General features: G+C 42.6%; 1 pseudogene; it reads right to left on the bottom strand.

The window, feature by feature from the left end:
- LOC132378222 (alpha-1,6-mannosylglycoprotein 6-beta-N-acetylglucosaminyltransferase A-like) overlaps window positions 1-18,332 on the bottom strand; it is a 130,517-nt pseudogene that overhangs the window by 48,492 nt on the left and 63,693 nt on the right.

Consider the following 18,332-nt stretch of genomic DNA (forward strand, 5'->3'; position numbering starts at 1 on the left):
AAGGTTGAATAGGTTAGGACTTTATTCACTGGAGCGTAGAAGAATGAGGGGAGACCTGATAGAGGTATATAAAATTATGATGGGTATAGATAGAGTGAATGCAAGCAGGCTTTTTCCACTGAGGCTGAGGGAGAGAAAAAAACAGAGGACATGGGTTAAGGGTGAAGGGGGAGAAGTTTAAAGGGAACATTGGGGGAGCTTCTTCACACACAGAGTGGTGGGAGTGTGGAATGAGCTGCCAGATGAAGTAGTAAATGCAGGCTCACTTTTAACATTTAAGAAGAACTTGGACAAGTACATCGATGAGAGGTGTATGGAGGGATATGGGCCAGGTGCAGGTCAGTGGGGCTAGGCAGAAAAATGGTTCGGCACAGCCAAGAAGGGCCAAAAGGCCCGTTTCTGTGCTGTAATGTTCTAATTTCTTTAGCCAGAGAGTGGAGAATGTGTGGAATTCATTGCCACAGGTGGCTGGAGGCCAGGTCATTGGGTGTACTTAGCACAGCAATTAATGGGATCTTGATTTTTCTGGGTGTGAAAGGCTACAGGTAGAAGCCGGGAGAACAGGGTTGAGAGGGAAAATGGATCAGCCATGATGAAATAGTGGAGCAGACTTGATGGGCCAGACATCTGAACTCTGCTCCTATCTCTTACAGTCTGACAGTTCATTGCTGAACAAATTTGTGCAGATTGTTGATGTCTGAAGTCACTAGGTAGTGAACCATTGGTCTTTTAAGGTGACCTTGTAGCTTCAGGATTACCACAGTTAATTCAGGATTAACACACACAAAATTCTGAAGGAACTCAGCCAGGTCAGGCAGCATCTGTAGAGGAATAAACAGCTGATGTTTTCCTGCATCTGCAGAATCTCTTGTGTTTATGATTACCACATCACCCGCATCATCTTTCCATCCAAGATTAATTTAATTGCTTGAATTTAAACTACATCAGGCGGTAGATCTCAGATTTATGCCTCTGAAACACTGATACTGGAAATCGTGGACGCATTGGTAATCATTTTTCAATATTCTATAGATTCAGGATCAGTTCCTGAGGAATGAAGGGTAGCTAATGTTATCCCACTTTTTAAGAAAGGAGAGAGAGAGAAAACAGGGAATTATAGACAAGTTAGCCTGACATCAGTGGTGGGGAAGATGCTGGAGTCAATTATAAAAGATGAAATAGCGGCACATTTGGATAGCAGTAACAGGATCGGTCTGAGTCAGGATTTACGAAGGGGAAATCATGCTTGACTAATCTTCTGGAATTTTTTGAGGATGTAACTATGAAAATGGACAAGGGAGAGCCAGTGGATGTAGTGTACCTGGACTTTCAGAAAACCTTTGACAAGGTCCCACATAGGAGATTAGTGGGCAGAATTAGAGCACATGATATTGGGGTAGGGTGCTAACATGGATAGAAAATTGGTTGACAGACAGGAAACAAAGAGTAGGGATTAACGGGTCCTTTTCAGAATGGCAGGCAGTAACTAATGGGGTACCGCAAGCCTCGGTGCTGGGACCGCAGCTATTTACAATATACATTAATGATTTAGATGAAGGGATTAAAAGTAACGCAAATTTGCAGATGACACAAAGCTGAGTGGCAGTGTGAAATGTGAGGAGGATGTGAGGAGAATGCAGGGTGACTTGGACAGATTGGGCGAGCGGGCAGGTGCATGGCAGATGCATTGTAATGTGGATAAATGTGAGGTTATCTACTTTGGTGGCAAGAATAGGAAGGCAGATTACTATCTGAATGGTGTCAAGTTAGGAAAAGGAGAAGCACAATGACAGAATAGTACAGCACATTACAGGCCCTTTGGCCCACAAAGTTGTTCTGACCCTCAAACCCTGCCTCACATATAACCTCCCACTTTAAATTCCTCCATATACCTGTCTAGTAGTCTCTTAAACTTCACTAGTGTGTCTGCCTCCACCACTGACTCAGGCAGTGCATTCCACACACCAACCACTCTCTGAGTGAAAAACCTTCCTCTAATATCCCCCTTGAACTTCCCTCCCCTTACCTTAAAGCCATTTCCTCTTGTACTGAGCAGTGGTGCCCTGGGGAAGAGGCGCTGGCTGTCCACTCTGTCTATTCCACTTAATCAGATCTAGGTGTTCTTGTACATCAGTCACTGAAAGTAAGCATGCAGGTACAGCAGGCAGTGAAGAAAGCTAATGGCATGTTGGCCTTCATAACAAGGGGAGTTGAGTATAGGAGCAAAGAGGTCCTTCTGAAGTTGTACAGGGCCTTGGTGAGACCACACCTGGAGTATTGTGTGCAGATTTGGTCTCCAAATTTGAGGAAGGACATTCTTGCTATTGAGGGAGTGCAGCATAGGTTCACGAGGTTAATTCCCGGGATGGCGGGATTGTCATATGTTGAAAGTCTGGAGCGACTGGGCTAGTATACACTGGAATTTAGAAGGATGAGAGAGGATCTGAATCTGATTGAAACATATAAGATTATTAAGGGATTGGATACACTAGAGGCAGGAAACATGTTCCTGAGGTTGAGGGAGTCCAGAACCAGAGGCCACAGTTTAAGAATAAGGGGTAGGCCATTTAGAATGGAATTCAGGAAAAACTTTTTCATCCAGAGAGTTGTGTATCTATGGAATGCTCTGCCTCAGAAGGCAGTGGAGGCAAATTCTTTGGATGCTTTCAAGAGAGAGTTAGATAGAGCTCTTAAAGATAGCAGAGTCAAGGGATATGGGGAGAAGGCAGGAATGGGGTACTGATGTGGATGATCAGCCATGATCACATTGAATGGCAGTGCTGGCTCAAAGGCTGAATGGCCTACTCCTGCACCTATTGTCTATGGTCTATTGTCTATCTCTGGATGATTGTTTATTAACCATACCAATTGACTTAAGCTTAAGTTCAAAAATTTCTGACCAGATGTTGTTGCATCTGGCCTCCCAATCCATCACACATTTCTGCCAATATCCTACACAGCTCCACTGAGATCCCTGGAAATGTCCCATCACACTAGGACCTCAGCTACAACCTGACTTATTCCATGTAGATAATAGAATCCACTCCCTGAAGTTCATGACCCCACATTAAACTCCATTTGCCAGCTTACCCCTCAGAGTATGTCCCATTGGAAAATCCTTACCAGAACACACACTACCACATGTTTTTATATAATCGGTAAAACTTACTGTTGGAAGGAACACTAAATGTTGAATTTTCAAGCATGTTCAAATCAGTACTGATGACAAGAAAAGGCATTTGTCCTGTCCATCTACAAAGGATTTTGAATTCTAATCCCTATGCCGAGTAATTGGACCCATTTGTCTACAAGTTGTGATTCACTGCTAATGTTCAACTGACATCAGGAGTGTATTGGACCACATCATCTGGTGCACAGTGCACATTCTGTGATAACTGACAGAAATTGGGATCTTTTAATTCAACCCACAATGCATATTTATGCCTCTCAGAAAAACTGGAAAGAAGCCACAAATTAAGATTTTCTACAGATATATCTGCTGACTCATTGCGTCGCCATTTGAGATTGAGATGTCAATGTGCAGATCGGAAAAAACTGCACAGGGTTATCAACTGAATCAGTTCCATCATGTGCATGGGATCCTACCATTGAGGATGCCTCCAAAAGGCAATGCCTCAAGAAGGCAGCATCCATCATCGAGGATCCTCACCACCCAGGGTTCTCTCATTGTTATCATGAGGAAGGAGGTACAAGAGCCTGAAGATACACACTCAACATTTCAGAAACAGCTTCTTCCCCAACACTGTCAGACTGAACCCACGAACAGTTTCTCACTATGTTTTTGCTCTCTTTTTGCACTACTTATTTACTTTTTATACTCTCAGTGGCCACTTTACATAGAACATAGAATAGTACAGCACAATACAGGCCCTTCAGCCCGCAATGTTGTGCCGACCCTTCCCTTTTCTATTTTCTAATTATGATTTATAATTTAAAATTTTTATTATATTTATTTTGATTTGTACTTCAGGGAGCGCGAAGCGTAGAAACAAATATCACTGTGATGATTGTACGCTCTTGTATCAATTGTTTGGTGACAACAAAGTAAAATAAAGTAAAGTTTATTAGATACACCAGTACATCTGTTCCCTGATGCACATATCCATTCAGCCAAAAATGTGGCAGCAACTCAGTGCATAAAAGCATGCAGACATGGTCAAGAGGTTCTGTTGTTGTTGTTCAGATCAAACATCAGAATGGGGAAGAAATATGATTTAAGTGATTTTAGTGCCTGACGGGGTGGTTTGAGTGTCTCAGAAACTGCTGATCTCCTGGGATTTTCACGCACAACAGTCTACAGATTTTCCAGAGAACGGTGCAAAAAACCCCAAAAAAATCCAGTGAGTGGCAGTTCTGTGGGTGAAAATACATTGTTAATAAGAGAGTTCAAAGGAGAGTAACCAGACTGGTTCAAACTGACAGGTTGGACTGCAACAGCAGAAGACCATTAACATACACTCAGTGGCCACTTTATTAGGTATAGGAGGGGTGTATATTTCTTATTGTAACTTGGAACAATTTTTAATATATTGCATTGTACCATTGCCACAAAACAGGTAATTTCCTGACCTATATCAGTGATTCTGATTCTGCAAGGAAACATGATGCTAAATTGTCCCTGATTCATTGGTGCATCGTATACTTCAAAGGGCAGCTGGAGTCTTCCATCTAGACATTCAGCACAGAAACAGCCTCTGGCCCAGTCCATCAGCTCCACATACCACCTTCCACTTTCCCTCTTGCATCTCCACCAGACCCAGCTGACCCCAGTTTTCCTGATACTTACTACACTGGTGAGAATGTGAGGAGCTGATTAAAACAGAAGCCCACAGATCTTTGGGACATGGAAAAATCAGGAGCTCAGAGGGGAAACTCACCTGGTCACAAGGAGAACGTGTAAACTCCACACAGACAGTGCCTGACCTGGGTTTCCGTTGCCACTGCTAAACCACATTCATCAGCTCCTTGTGAACAGCATTACTGGTTACCAAATAACCTACAGCAAACTTTCTTCATCATTTTCCACAAAGGCACACGCTGTGAACCCTGGCAGTGGGTGAGACAGTGTCTCACTGTGGTGAGGGAGCATTGGTGGTGGTGGTGGTGGTGGCGGTGACCACGGTACTGGAGTGGGGATTTAATAGCTGCACACACTAAAGCCGTGTTTCCACTTTGTATCCCTCTTATCTCCACAACCATTCCCTGGCTGCTGTGGATATGTCCTTTCAGACTTGTGGATGGCTTTCTCGTGCCTTGTGGATGATGATGAAGCAGCTGCTTTCTGGAACAGTGCAGGGAAAGTTTCAGATAGGAAGCAGGACGAAAACCACAGTAATAATATATTTTTTTGCCAGTTGCTGATTTTTGTACCTCACCTGATTGGGAACCAGCCACATTCCTCACTGCAACTTGTTGGCAACACTTCCCTTCAGTTGTTGGAAAGGAAGAGGTTAAATATCTGCAGTCACTTCCAACCTGACTTCCTTGTTCTATAATGTTTTGTTTATATTCAAATACAGCAATAGCTGAAGAGCTTAAGAAAGAAACTTTTGATAAAAGCACAAACCTTCCAGTAGTCTGCCAATTTTCCATAAACCAGGGCTTTGTTAGTTCTTGAGATTTTATTCAGGAAAGCAGAGTGATTTTTGTGAAAATATTCCTCCACAACAAAACCGAGGAAACTATTATCAGGTGTGTGTGCTGCAAACACATGAGAAAGCACAGTGTCAGTTTATAGCTGTCCTCTCCATCTTTTTATTGGTTAACGGCACACTTACTGCTTAACAACAGTTACCAGCCTTTTTGAGCTTTTGTCATTTGACCTATAAATATGCATGAATTTTTATTTGCATCTCCTGATAAGCGAGCCACCAACAGGGGTTCATGTTTTACCTTCCTGCTGCCACACTTCACTGACACACCTGCTGTGTATTTCATTTTCGGCAATATTTGAGTGAAATTGTAAATATTTTGTTAGATTAGGCATTCTTTGTTGTTTACATAATTCATTACGGGTTGTATGTACAAAGTATGAGAATGGCATAAGTCATTACACCACGTCATAAGTGAATGTCTCATAAAGTAAAAGGAAGCAGACACATATCTCCCAGCTCCCATTAGCTTCTGGAGTTACAAAATATAACAGTGGAAATGAATAAGTATTAAAACTAATCTGAAACAACTACCCTAGCTGTTGAAGTGCAGCACATTATTTTCTTCGTAAGAGGAGAGGTTCGAGTTAAAACAAAAGGCAGAAAATTCACAGGTTCATAAACAGTCAGTGCCAGGTGATGATGATGATAATAATAATAATAATGATAGATTTTTAAAAATGCAGAAATAGCTGGCTACATCAGAAAGATAGACACATTTGATTGCATGACAAATAACTACACAATGTATACTGAATGAATTGAAAGGTATTTTGAAGCAAGCGAAATAGCCAGTGAAAAACAATTGCTAGTTTTGCTGAGTGTAATAGGTGGGAAAGCATACAGTTTGCTTAGAAATTTGCTCTGGTCTTAGACACCTCACTATAGGAAACCTCCTCTCCACATCCACTTTATTTGTGTCCTCTGGTCCTAGACTCCCCCACTATAGGAAACATTCTCTTTACATCCACCCTATCTGTGTCCTCTGGTCCTAGACTCCCCCACTATAGGAAACGTCCTCTTTACATCCACTCTATCTGTGTCCTCTGGTCCTAGACTATCCCATTATAGGAAACATCCTCTCCACATCCACTCTATCTATGCCTATCAATATTCAGTTTCAATGAGATCTCCTCATTTCCTGTATGCATCTCTTCACACAATCCCTCTAACCTGCACCCTGAAGACTGATGACCAATAGATTTTTACCCTGTCCACCACATCATTGTCAATTCATCTGCTGCTTCAGTTACAGCCCCCTTTTCAAATCAATTCTCATAACACAGAACCAATCCTTGTCTCTGTCATCCCAGCAAATTAACAAACTCTTTTTCCTCTCCAACGTCCTTAAATCTACCTTTGCAATTAATTCCACAGATTCACCACCCTCTGGATAATGTCTTTACTCTGTTCTCTGTTCTAAAGGGACATCCTATTTTGGGGCTGAGCCATCTGGTTCTAGACTCCCCCATTATAGGAAACATTCTCTCCAGATCCACTCTATCTAGGCCTTTCAATATTTGGTTTGTTTCAGTGAGATATTCCTCATTCTTCTAAACTTCAGTGAGCACAGGCCCAAAGCCATAAAATGCCCTTCATCCATTAATCCTTTCATTCCCTGAATTACTTGCATGAACCTCCTCTGGACCCGTTTTAATGCCAACACATCTTTTCTTAGATAAGAATCCCAAAACTGCTCACAATACTCCAAGAAGGGTCTGATCAATGTCTTATAAAGCCTCAGCATCACATCCTTGCCCTTATCTTCTAGAGTTCTCAAAATGAATGCTAACATTGCATTTGCCTTTCTCTGTTTGGTATGGCCACTGTTCACTTTCATCATCTTTTGGTATGGCCACTGTTCACTTTCATCATCCTTTGGTATGGCCACTGTTCACTTTCATCATCCTTTGATATGGCCACTGTTCGTTTCATCATCCTTTGGTATGGCCACTGTTCGTTTCATCACCATTTGGTATGGCCACTGTTCACTTTCATCATCCTTTGGTATGGCCACTGTTCACTTTCATCATCATTTGGTATGGCCACTGTTCACTTTCATCATCATTTGGTATGGTCACTGTTCGTTTCATCACCATTTGGTATGGCCACTGTTCACTTTCATCATCCTTTGGTATGGCCACTGTTCACTTTCATCATCATTTGGTATGGCCACTGTTCACTTTCATCATCATTTGGTATGGTCACTGTTCGTTTCATCACCATTTGGTATGGCCACTGTTCACTTTCATCATCCTTTGGTATGGCCACTGTTCACTTTCATCATCATTTGGTATGGCCACTGTTCACTTTCATCATCATTTGGTATGGCCACTGTTCACTTTCATCATCATTTGGTATGGTCACTGTTCGTTTCATCACCATTTGGTATGGCCACTGTTCATTTTCATCACCATTTGGTATGGCCACTGTTCATTTTCATCATCATTTGGTATGGCCACTGTTCACTTTCATCATCATTTGGTATGGTCACTGTTCACTTTTGGCTCCCCCTTTGGTACTTCTGCTCTTGCCTCTTGCAGGGTTTGAGGGAACACCTTGAAAGGACCTGTGAATTTTCCTCAGGATGGCAAACATCTCCTTTGAAACCTTATAGAGTCCATGGTGTCAATACCGCTTTGCCTCAATTCAATAGACTCTGTGTCCATCTTGTGAATAACTGTAGATGTAAAAAGATCATTTGAGATCTCACCCATTTTTTTCCTCTTTACATAGTTTGTTGACTTTTGCACCTTGGTTGTTTGTCCGTCCTGCTGGGGGCGGTCTTTCATTCATTTTGCATGGTTCTTTGACTTACTGTGAATGCCCACAAGAAAATGAATCTCAAGGTTGTATATGGTGACATATATGTACTTTGATAATAAACTTATTTTCAGTTTTGTCAAATGAAGTTAATCCCCTTGGTATGCAAATTGGCCAGATCAGAGATCAAGGCATGGCATTTGGGATACCAGTCATTGGAGAGTGTGGCATTCAAGGCATAGTGTTTAGGGTCCTAGTCATCAGAGAAACTGGAGTTGAGGTCTGCATTTCCGGGTCCTCGTCCATTAGTTCTTATCGGTGAGTCCTGGGGTCAATATTGAAGATTAAAGGCCAAAGATTAATTGGATGTCTGGAATGTGAGACTTGATGGCTGAGCTTTGAGTCGGCAAGTCCATTGGAGAACATGAAGCCCAATGTCTATGAATCTGCAAATCCATGGAGGCCAGAGATGGCCAGTCCTTGGGTTTGAGGAGAATGTGAGCATGAGTGTGAACGTTTGTGTGTGTAAGCGTGAGTGAGTGAAAACACCAATCACACGTTCCAGCCAACTAGGGTTTCTTTCTAAATGTACTTGACTGGTTTGCTTTTGCATCAGTCTTGCCAAGTCAGAATCAAGCACAGTGACAACAACACTCCCTGCTTACGTTGGTCCATGTTCCAGGAAAGAAGATTAGTGATTTCGATAGATGCTGTTAAAGGAGTGGTGTTAATTGAATCCAAGGTTACTGCTTTTGAGTTGTAGTAACAGCGTTAGTTTTTAGTTAGCTTGAGAGTTTTTAGTTAGTGGTGCTGTTGGCCTCGTGTTTATTTGCCTTTCTTCTGTTTGGATCTTATTCAAATTCTATAAACTGTTCATTCTTTTTTGTGTCTCTCCCTCTGCACTTGGGCCTTCACTGAACTCCGTCACTACTGTTTATTTCTTCTGTGCTGCATCACAGTGATTCGCTTTGAGACCACAAATATTCAGCATGGTCGCAAACTCATCAATTGATAGAGTATTCTGCTTCTAAACACTGGCTCAGCCTTGCTCTCTAAACTAAACCAATAACACCATCACACAGACACTCCATGCACCACAAACCATTGTACAACAAGCTAAATATGTTGAGCAGATTTCAAGGTAATTTTTAATATTTTTTCAGATAGTAAAATTGAATATTGCACATGGCCTGCATTATTGGTACAATGTTACATGAAATATCAATAAAACCTCACAGTATTTTACTTGAGGATCGGTCATTTACTTACGGTACATGTTGTAAAACTGCTTTGGAATGAGATTGAGTTTGCCCCAGGGTGAGCCGTAATTTCTTTTCTTGGCGTATTCAGCATGGTTAAATTCAGGCTCTGTTCCAAATGAATCAAGAACCCTCAACAAGCAACTGAGGAAGGATGAGAAAATTAGAACTAGTAGCATGGAATGGTGGACATTTTATTCCAGATCTGTACTTCGTACTTTACTTTTATATAATTCTTTATATGTTGTTATTCATTATCTGTTGAATGTTGTTTTTCATTTCCCGTCACACCAATACATCACTGCAAATCCCTAATACATGTTTGTACACGGTGAATAAATGAAATCTCTTTCAGTTGTTTAATCTCACAGTTGTGTTCAATGAGTTCAAGAAGATGAATCTCAGGTAGTATATGGTGATAAATATATACTTTGGTAATAAAGTTAGTTTGAACTTTGAATATCAAATTGATCTATTACTTTTTGTCCTGAGACCAGGTAGCATTATTGAGAAGCTCTTTGGGAACTGTTATGAAAAGTCAGAGTGATAGAAAAGTTCAGCACAGAAACAGGTCCTTCAGTTCACCTAGTCTGTGTTGAACCACTTGAACTGTCTTCTATCAATCTGCACCCGGACCATAGCCCCCCCATACCCCTACCATCCATTTACCAACCCAAATTTCTCTTAAACGTTGAAATCGAGCTTGCATGTACCACTTGTGCTGGCAGCTCACTCCGCATGCTCACAACGCTCTGAGTGAAGAAGTTTCCCCTCATGAGCCCCTTAGACTTCTCACCTTTCACCCTTAACCCATGACCTCTGGTTGTACATTTACCATATCTATACCCTCATAATTTTGCATACTTCTATTAAGTCTCTTCTCAATCTTCTATGTTCCAATGAATACTGTCCTAATCTGTTCAGTCTTTCCATATAACTCAGGTCCTCCAGACCCAGCAACAACCTTGCAAGTTTTCTCTGTACTTTTTCAACCTTACTTACATCTTTCCTGTAGGTAGGTGACCAAAACTGCACACAATACTCCAAATTAGGCCTCACCAATGTCTCATACAACTTCAATATGACATCTTGTCTCCTATGCTCAATACTCTTATTTATGATGGCCAATGTGCAAAAAGATTTCTTTACAATGCCACTTTCAATGAAATTATGGACCTGTATTCCCAGAACCTTTTGTCCTACTGCACATCAGAGAGTCCAACCATTCACTGTGTAAGACCGCATTGTTCAGCCCATTTTTCCACTGGTTCAGATCCCTCTGCAAGCCACGATAGCCTTTCTCGCTGTCCACAACATCCCCAAACTTGATGTCAGATCCAGTTAACCATGTTATTTTCCAGACTGTTCACTTAGATGACAAACAACAATGGACCCAGCACCAATCCTTGCGGCACTCCACTAGTCACAGACAGGGTCAAAAATGAGATTCCCAAACCACATATGTGCAAAGGTACAGGGGCATCAGGACTCACACCAATAGGTTCAGGAACAGTTATTACCTCTGAACCAGAAGGGGCAACTTCACTCAACTTCACTTGCCCCATCACTGAACTGTTCCCACAACCTATATATTTACTTTCAAGGACTCTTCATCTCAAGTTCTCCATATTTATTGCTTATGTATTTATTATTGATATTATTTTGCTTTTTTTGTTTGTTGTTTCTTTGTATTTACTATGAATGCCCACAGAAAATGAATTGTATCTGGTGACATATGTGTAATTTGAGAATAAATTTACTTTGAATTTTCAACTTAAACTTTAACCAGATGAAGATCAAATTGCACTTAGGCTAAAGGTGTAGCTGGGAGCCCAGAGGGAGAATATTAATATTTCCTGCTACGGAATGATCAGCACAAACAAGACAATATACTGTCCTACCAATAGTGGGTAAAGGATGTCCCGAGCACAGAGCTGAGTTGCTTTAACCCAACAATGTCAATGTATATGAGATCGAGCAGCTTCTCTCCTCGGATTGGACATCCATCTTTATTTCCAGTCAGAATGCTCAGGTGACTAATCCAAATGAAATAAATGTGAGAGTCTGACCAAGGCAATAAACAATGCACAATGTAATTTCAATTCTGCCTCTCTGGACATCTACAAATCTTCCTTGTTCAACATTCATTGGATCTTAACTTTACTATTCTGATATTCCTGCTGCACATGGTAGATTGATTAAACTACATGTGGGAGTAGAAATCCAATCACAAAGATTGATTCCGACAGGTAACAGAAACATCGAAAACCTGCAGCATAATACAGGCCTTTTGGCCCACAATGCTGTGCCAAACATGTCCTTACCTTAGAAATTATCCAAGGTTACCTATAGCCTTCTATTTTTCTGAGCTCCATGTATCTATCTAAAAGTCTCTTAAAAGACCCTATTGTATCCACCTCTACCACCGTTGCTGGCAGTTCATTCCACGCACTCACCACTCTCTGCTTAAAAAACTTACCCCTGACATCTCCTCCGTGCCTACCTCCAAACACCTTAAAACTGTGCCCTCTCATGTTAGTCATTTCAGCCCTGGGAAAAAGCCTCTGACTGTCCACACGATCAATGCCTCTCATCATCTTACACACCTCTATCAGGTCACCTCTCATCCTCCGTCGCTCCAAGGAGAAAAGGCTGAGTTCACTTAACTTATTCTCATAAGACATGCTCCCCAATCCAGGCAACATCCTTGTAAATCTCCTCTGCACCACTTCTATAGTTTCCATATCCTTCCTGTAGTGAGGTGACCAGAATTGAGCACAGTACTCCAAGTGGGGTCTAACTAGGCTCCAATATAGCTGCAACATTATCTCTCTGCTCTTAAACTCAATCCCAAGGTTGATGAAGGCCAATGCACCTTAACTACAGAGTCAACCTGTGCAGCAACTTTGAGTGTCCTGTGGAATCAGACTCCAAGATCCCTCTGATCTTCCACACTAGCAAGAGTCTTACCATTAATACTATGCCATCATATTTGACCTACCAAAATGAACCATTTCACACTTATCTGGGTTGAACTCCATCTACCACTTTTCAGCCCAATTTTGCATCCTATCAATATCCCACTGTAACCTCTGACAGCCCTCCACACTATCCAAAACACCCCCAACCTTCGTGTCATCAGCAAATTTACTAACCTATCCCTCCACTTCCTCATCCAGGTCATTTATAAAATTCACAAAGATTAGGGGTCCCAGAACAGATCCCTGAGGCACACCACTGGTCACCAATCTCCATGCAGAATATGGATGCATGTCTACAACAACTCTTTGCCTTCTGTGGGCAAGCCAGTTCTGGATCTACAAAGCAATGTCCCCTTGGATCCATTGCCTCCTTACTTTCTCAATAAGTCTTGCATGGGGTACCCAATCAAATGCCTTGCTGAAATCCATATACACTGCATCTACAGCTCTACCTTCATCAACGTGTTTAGTTACATCCTCAAAAAGTTCAATCAGGCTCATAAGGCACGACCTGCCTTTGACAAAGCCATGCTGACTATTCTTACCAATCACTGAAGTAAGACTCACTGGTCTATAATTTCCTGGGTTATCTCTACTCCCTTTCTTGAATAAGGGAACAACATCTGCAACCTTCCAATCCTCCGGAACTTCCAGTTTTACAGTTATGGTAATTACAATTATGGATCGCAATGTAGGTTACCATTATGGAGAAGTGTTAACCAAACAGTACATCTTCTCTTCCAAGTGCCAGGTAATTTTGGATAACATGAAAGCGAAGCACCTTGTGATGGTGCAATGAATCACACTAATTCTACCTTCAACATAGTGTGCTATTCTGAAACTCCCTTGGGTGTAGCTGCGACTCTTTAAGAATGAATTCATTTATTCAAGTGACCTTTTAGAAAAATATCTAAATAGCTATCTGGACATGGATGTTCTCTTGCAGATTTAAAGTGGCAGTTAAATAAAAAGGGAAAAGATATGTATAAAAATGTAGCTTAGAACTGAGTAATTAGAGGAAGGGTCATAACAGAAACTTGGTAAATGAGTTACAACAAAAACAATAGGTCAATGTGATATCAGACTAAATAAGGCATTGAGGTAATGTTGGATTACTGTCTAAATTCCAATTATTTTTCTTGCAGTTGAACTGTCTTTCTGCTTTCCTTATGTTTGTATAATCATCTGATTCTGTAAATGTTCAGTAGATTTTCAGTAATTTACAGTATAATTGGTCCTGCACTTATGTGCACTTCTTGTCTGTAAGCCTGAGATACCAGGTCAGTCTAAACCAAGATGGTTCTTGTCTCACAGGCTGTTCTTATCAGAGAAGATTCCCTAATTTACCCATCCACAAAGAGAGAACCAACAGCTCGCTGTTCTGCTCTTTGCTTGCCTCCTCTCCCTCTCTCTACTTACCATGCTATTGTAGCAGCTAGCATAATGTTTTACATGCTAATGAGCAGGTTTCAATTTCTGCCACTGTCTTTATGGAATTTGTACACTGTCCCTGCAACCACATGGATTTCCTCTGGGTGCTTCGCTTTCCTTCTAAGGATGGTTAGTACATGGCTTTGCATGGGACAGCTCACATCTTACAATCTGGATCAAGCTTTTGAGGAGGTAACAAAGGAGACACCTAATAAGACCTTTATAAGACGTTTGATTATGTCGCTCATGGTAGGTTGATTCAGAAAGTAAAGATGCATTGGATGCAGGATAAATTGCAAGTTTAGATTTGGAACCGTCTTGCCTAGAGAAGGCAGAGTGGGAGTGGAAGGCTGTTATTCTGGCTGGAGGTCCATGACCATGATGCTCTACAAGGATTGGTGCTGGGAACACTGTTGTCTCTGATATATTCTATATCAGTAATTTAGATAAAATGCTGATGAGTAGATTAGCAAGTTTGCAGATGACATCGAGATTGGTGGAGTTGTGAAGGAATATCAAAGAACACGGCAGGATATAGGTCAGTTACAGACAAGAACTGAGACTGGCAGATGGAGCTTCACCTGGGCAAGTGAGGTGTTGCGCTTTGGAAGGAGAGAATATACAGTTAATGGTAGACCTCGATAGCAATCAGGTACATAGGAACATTAGTATCTCTAGAGTTAATTGAAAATTACTAAGCAACTGGATGAGGTGGTGAGGAAAGCTTGTCGTAATTACTAGGGATACTGAGGATAAGATAAGAAAGTAATGATGCAACTATGTAAAACTTCAATCAGACCACACATGGAGTTTAGAAAGACTACAAATGGAGATTAGTCTGACCATACCAGGAGTTAAGTCAGACCACACTTGGAGTTTGGTCAGGCCACACATGAAGATTAGTAAGATGACACTTGGAGTTTAGTCAGACCACATTTCAGAGTTTAGTGAGACCACACTTGGAGTTTAGTCAGACTACAAATGGAGATTAGTCTGACCATACCAGGAGTTAAGTCAGACCACACTTGGAGTTTGGTCAGGCCACATATGGAGATTAGTAAGATGACACTGGGGTTTAATCAGACCACGCTTGAGTTTAGTGAGACCATGCTTTCAATTTAGTCAGACCACACATGAAGTTTAGTCAGAACACAGTTGGAGTTTAGTCAGACCACACATGGAATTTAGTCAGATCAAACATGGAGTCAGTCAGACCACACATTGTGTTTAGTCAGACTACACTTGCTATTATCTCCTTAATTGGGCTTTAATCCCCTGGTCTGATTTCCAGTCATTCCCAGTTCCACCAGCACACCTGGTTCCCATTAGCGAACTCGGGGATCACAGCCATGCTTCGCCAGTTCGTTGGTTGACTCTAGTGTGAGTAAAGCTCGTTTCCTGATTCCTTAGGGCTTTCGGTTCTAAGCTCTGCATCATTTCCTGGATACTCTACGTAAACCTTGTCTCTGTGTAAAGACTCGCCTGGATACCATGTTGTTGTTTGCAACGGTGCTAACACCTCACGATTCTGCCTCTGTGCCTATGTCCTGCACTTAGGTTCATCCTCAGCCTCACCTTTGCAGCAGTTTAGTGTAAATTGGCATCACGGTCGGCACAACATAGAGGGCCGAATGACCTGTCTAGTGCCATAGTGCCCATCATTCCAGCTCTTCAATCCACTGCCTCTTTACAATGTCACGGGATCTGTCTCTGAATGGAAGCTGATGACACTGTTCTCTGGACTGCTGCACCAGCTCTCTGTTACTAGACCATGAACTGCAGATTTCTCCAGCTAAACATTGTCAGAATGAAGAATAAGGAGCACATGAACAAATAAGTCACCATCCATTTCACCCCCCTCCACCGCCCCCCCGGAACCATTACTTTCCAGTGATAAATATCAGTTTGATGTCTTTGACGTGATCAACATGTGCCCCTACTTCACCCGTTTGTTCCTTAAACCCTCTCACATCCTTGACCTGTCCTATACAGTAAATCCAGTTCATGGGACACGTTGGGGCAAGTACATTTTGGACCAATTAAGCAATTGCTCCTGATAGCTGAAGTTTCATGGAAATAGTTAAAAAGATATAAACCCCCATTTTACTGAGCACTTACGCATTTAGTCCATAAGACCATAAGACATAGGAGCAGAATGAGGTCATCTGGCCTATCGAGTCTGCTCCACCATTCAATCATGCTGTTCCTTTTTCTTCTCCTCCTCAACCCCAGTTCCCGGCCTTCTCCCCGTAACCTTTGATGCCATGTCCAATCAATGTCTGCCTTAAATACACCCAACGACCTGGCCTCCACAGCTGTATATGGCAACAAATTCCACAAATTCACCACCTTCTGGTTAAAGAAATTTCTCTGCATCTCTGTTTTGAATGGATGCCCCTCTATCCTGAGGCTGTACCCTCTTGCCCTAGACTTTTCCACCATGGGAAACATCCTTCCCACATCTACTCTGTCTAGGCCTTTCAACATCCGAAAGGTTTCAACGAGATCACTTCTTATCCTTCTAAATTCTAGTGAGTACAGACCCAAAGCCATCAAACATTCCTCATATGATAACCCTTTCATTCCTGGAATCACACTTGTGAACCTCCTCTGGACCCTCTCCAATGCCAGCACATCTCTTCAAAGCTGAGAAGCCCAAAATTGTACACAATACTCAAGGGGAGACCTAACCAGTGCCTTATAAAGCCACAGCATTACAACCCTGCTCTTGTATTCTCGACCTCTTGAAATGAATGCTAACACTGCATTTGCCTTCCTCATCACCGACTCAACCTGCAACCTGCAACCCGTCGGTGCGGGCAGCAGAGCGGGAGTAAGGAGTGCTCGTGATCGAAAGACGACTGGAGATCGGAGGATCAGCCATTGTAGGTAGGCCGAGACCCTCAGACCTACCTGGAGAGTACCTGAGGAGGAAGGTAAAGCTGCGCAAGCGTGGGTGATGTCACCGGCAAGCGCGGGCTTTAAAAAGCGGCCCACTTTCAGGAGCGGGCAGTGGAGTGCGCAGGAGCAAAGTGCTGGGCTTTGGCTCAGTGGGCTTTGGCACAAGAGGACTTCGACAAGAAGCCTGTTTTTCATTTATTCTGACTAATCTAGGATCAGGTAATGGAGGAGACAGTCAGAGCAGTGGTGTGCTCTATATGCAGTATATGGGAGGTCAGGGTCGACACAGTTGTCCCTGATGACCACACCTGCAATAGGTGCATCCAGCTGCAGCTCCTATCAGACCGAGTTAGGGAATTGGAGCAGGAGCTGGATGAACTACGGATCATTCGGGAGGCAGAGATAGATAAGAGCTATTGGGAGGTAGTCACACCGAAAAGACAGGAGGTAGGCAAATGGGTGACAGTCAAGAGAGGCAGGAGGAGCAGACAGAGAGAGAAGAGCACCCCTGTGGCCATTCCTATCAAAAATAAGTATACCGCTTTGGATACTGTTGGTGGGGATGACCTACCAGGAGCAAGCTGCAGTGGTCCTGTCTCTGGCACTGAGGTTGGACCCTCGACTAGGAAGGGGAGGAGGGAAGAGAAGAGAGTGGTATTGATAGGGGATTGTGTAGTCAGGGGGGCGGATAGGAGATTTTGTGGGGAAGATTGGGAGTCTCGGATGGTATGTTGCTTCCCTGGTGCCGGGGTCTGAGACATCTCAGATTGGGTGCAGGTTATTCTCGAGAGCGAGGACAAGAATCCAGATGTTGTGGTCCATGTAGGGACCAATGACGTGGGTAGGATGAGTGAGGGGGTCCTGCAAGGTGTTAGGTGCAAAGTTGAAGAGCAAGACCTCCAGAGTAACAAACTCAGGATTGCTACCTGTGCCACGTGCGAGTGAGGCAAGGAACAGAAAGATTATAAAGATTAATACGTGGTTGAGAGGATGGTGCAGGAGGGAGGGCTTCAGGTTTGTAGATAATTGGGCTTTGTTCCAGGGAAGGTGGAATCTGTTCCAAAGGGACGGTTTACACCTGAACTGGAGTGGTACTAACATTCTTGCAGGGAAGTTTGCAAGTGCTTCTGGGGGTGGGGTTAAACTAAATTTGCAGGGGGCGGGGGTCCAGAATGTGAGAGAGGATAGCGAGAGGAAGAATAAAGGGCAGGTGGGGACTACACGGTTCTGGAATATTAAGTGTGTAGTAGAGAAAGGAACAAGTGATAAGGAGGACACATGTACAGAGGGATGGTCTGACGGAACATGGAGTTAAATGTGTTGAA

This window comes from Hypanus sabinus, chromosome 20 (genome assembly GCF_030144855.1).
Source record: "Hypanus sabinus isolate sHypSab1 chromosome 20, sHypSab1.hap1, whole genome shotgun sequence".
NCBI classification, from domain to species: Eukaryota; Metazoa; Chordata; class Chondrichthyes; order Myliobatiformes; family Dasyatidae; genus Hypanus; species Hypanus sabinus.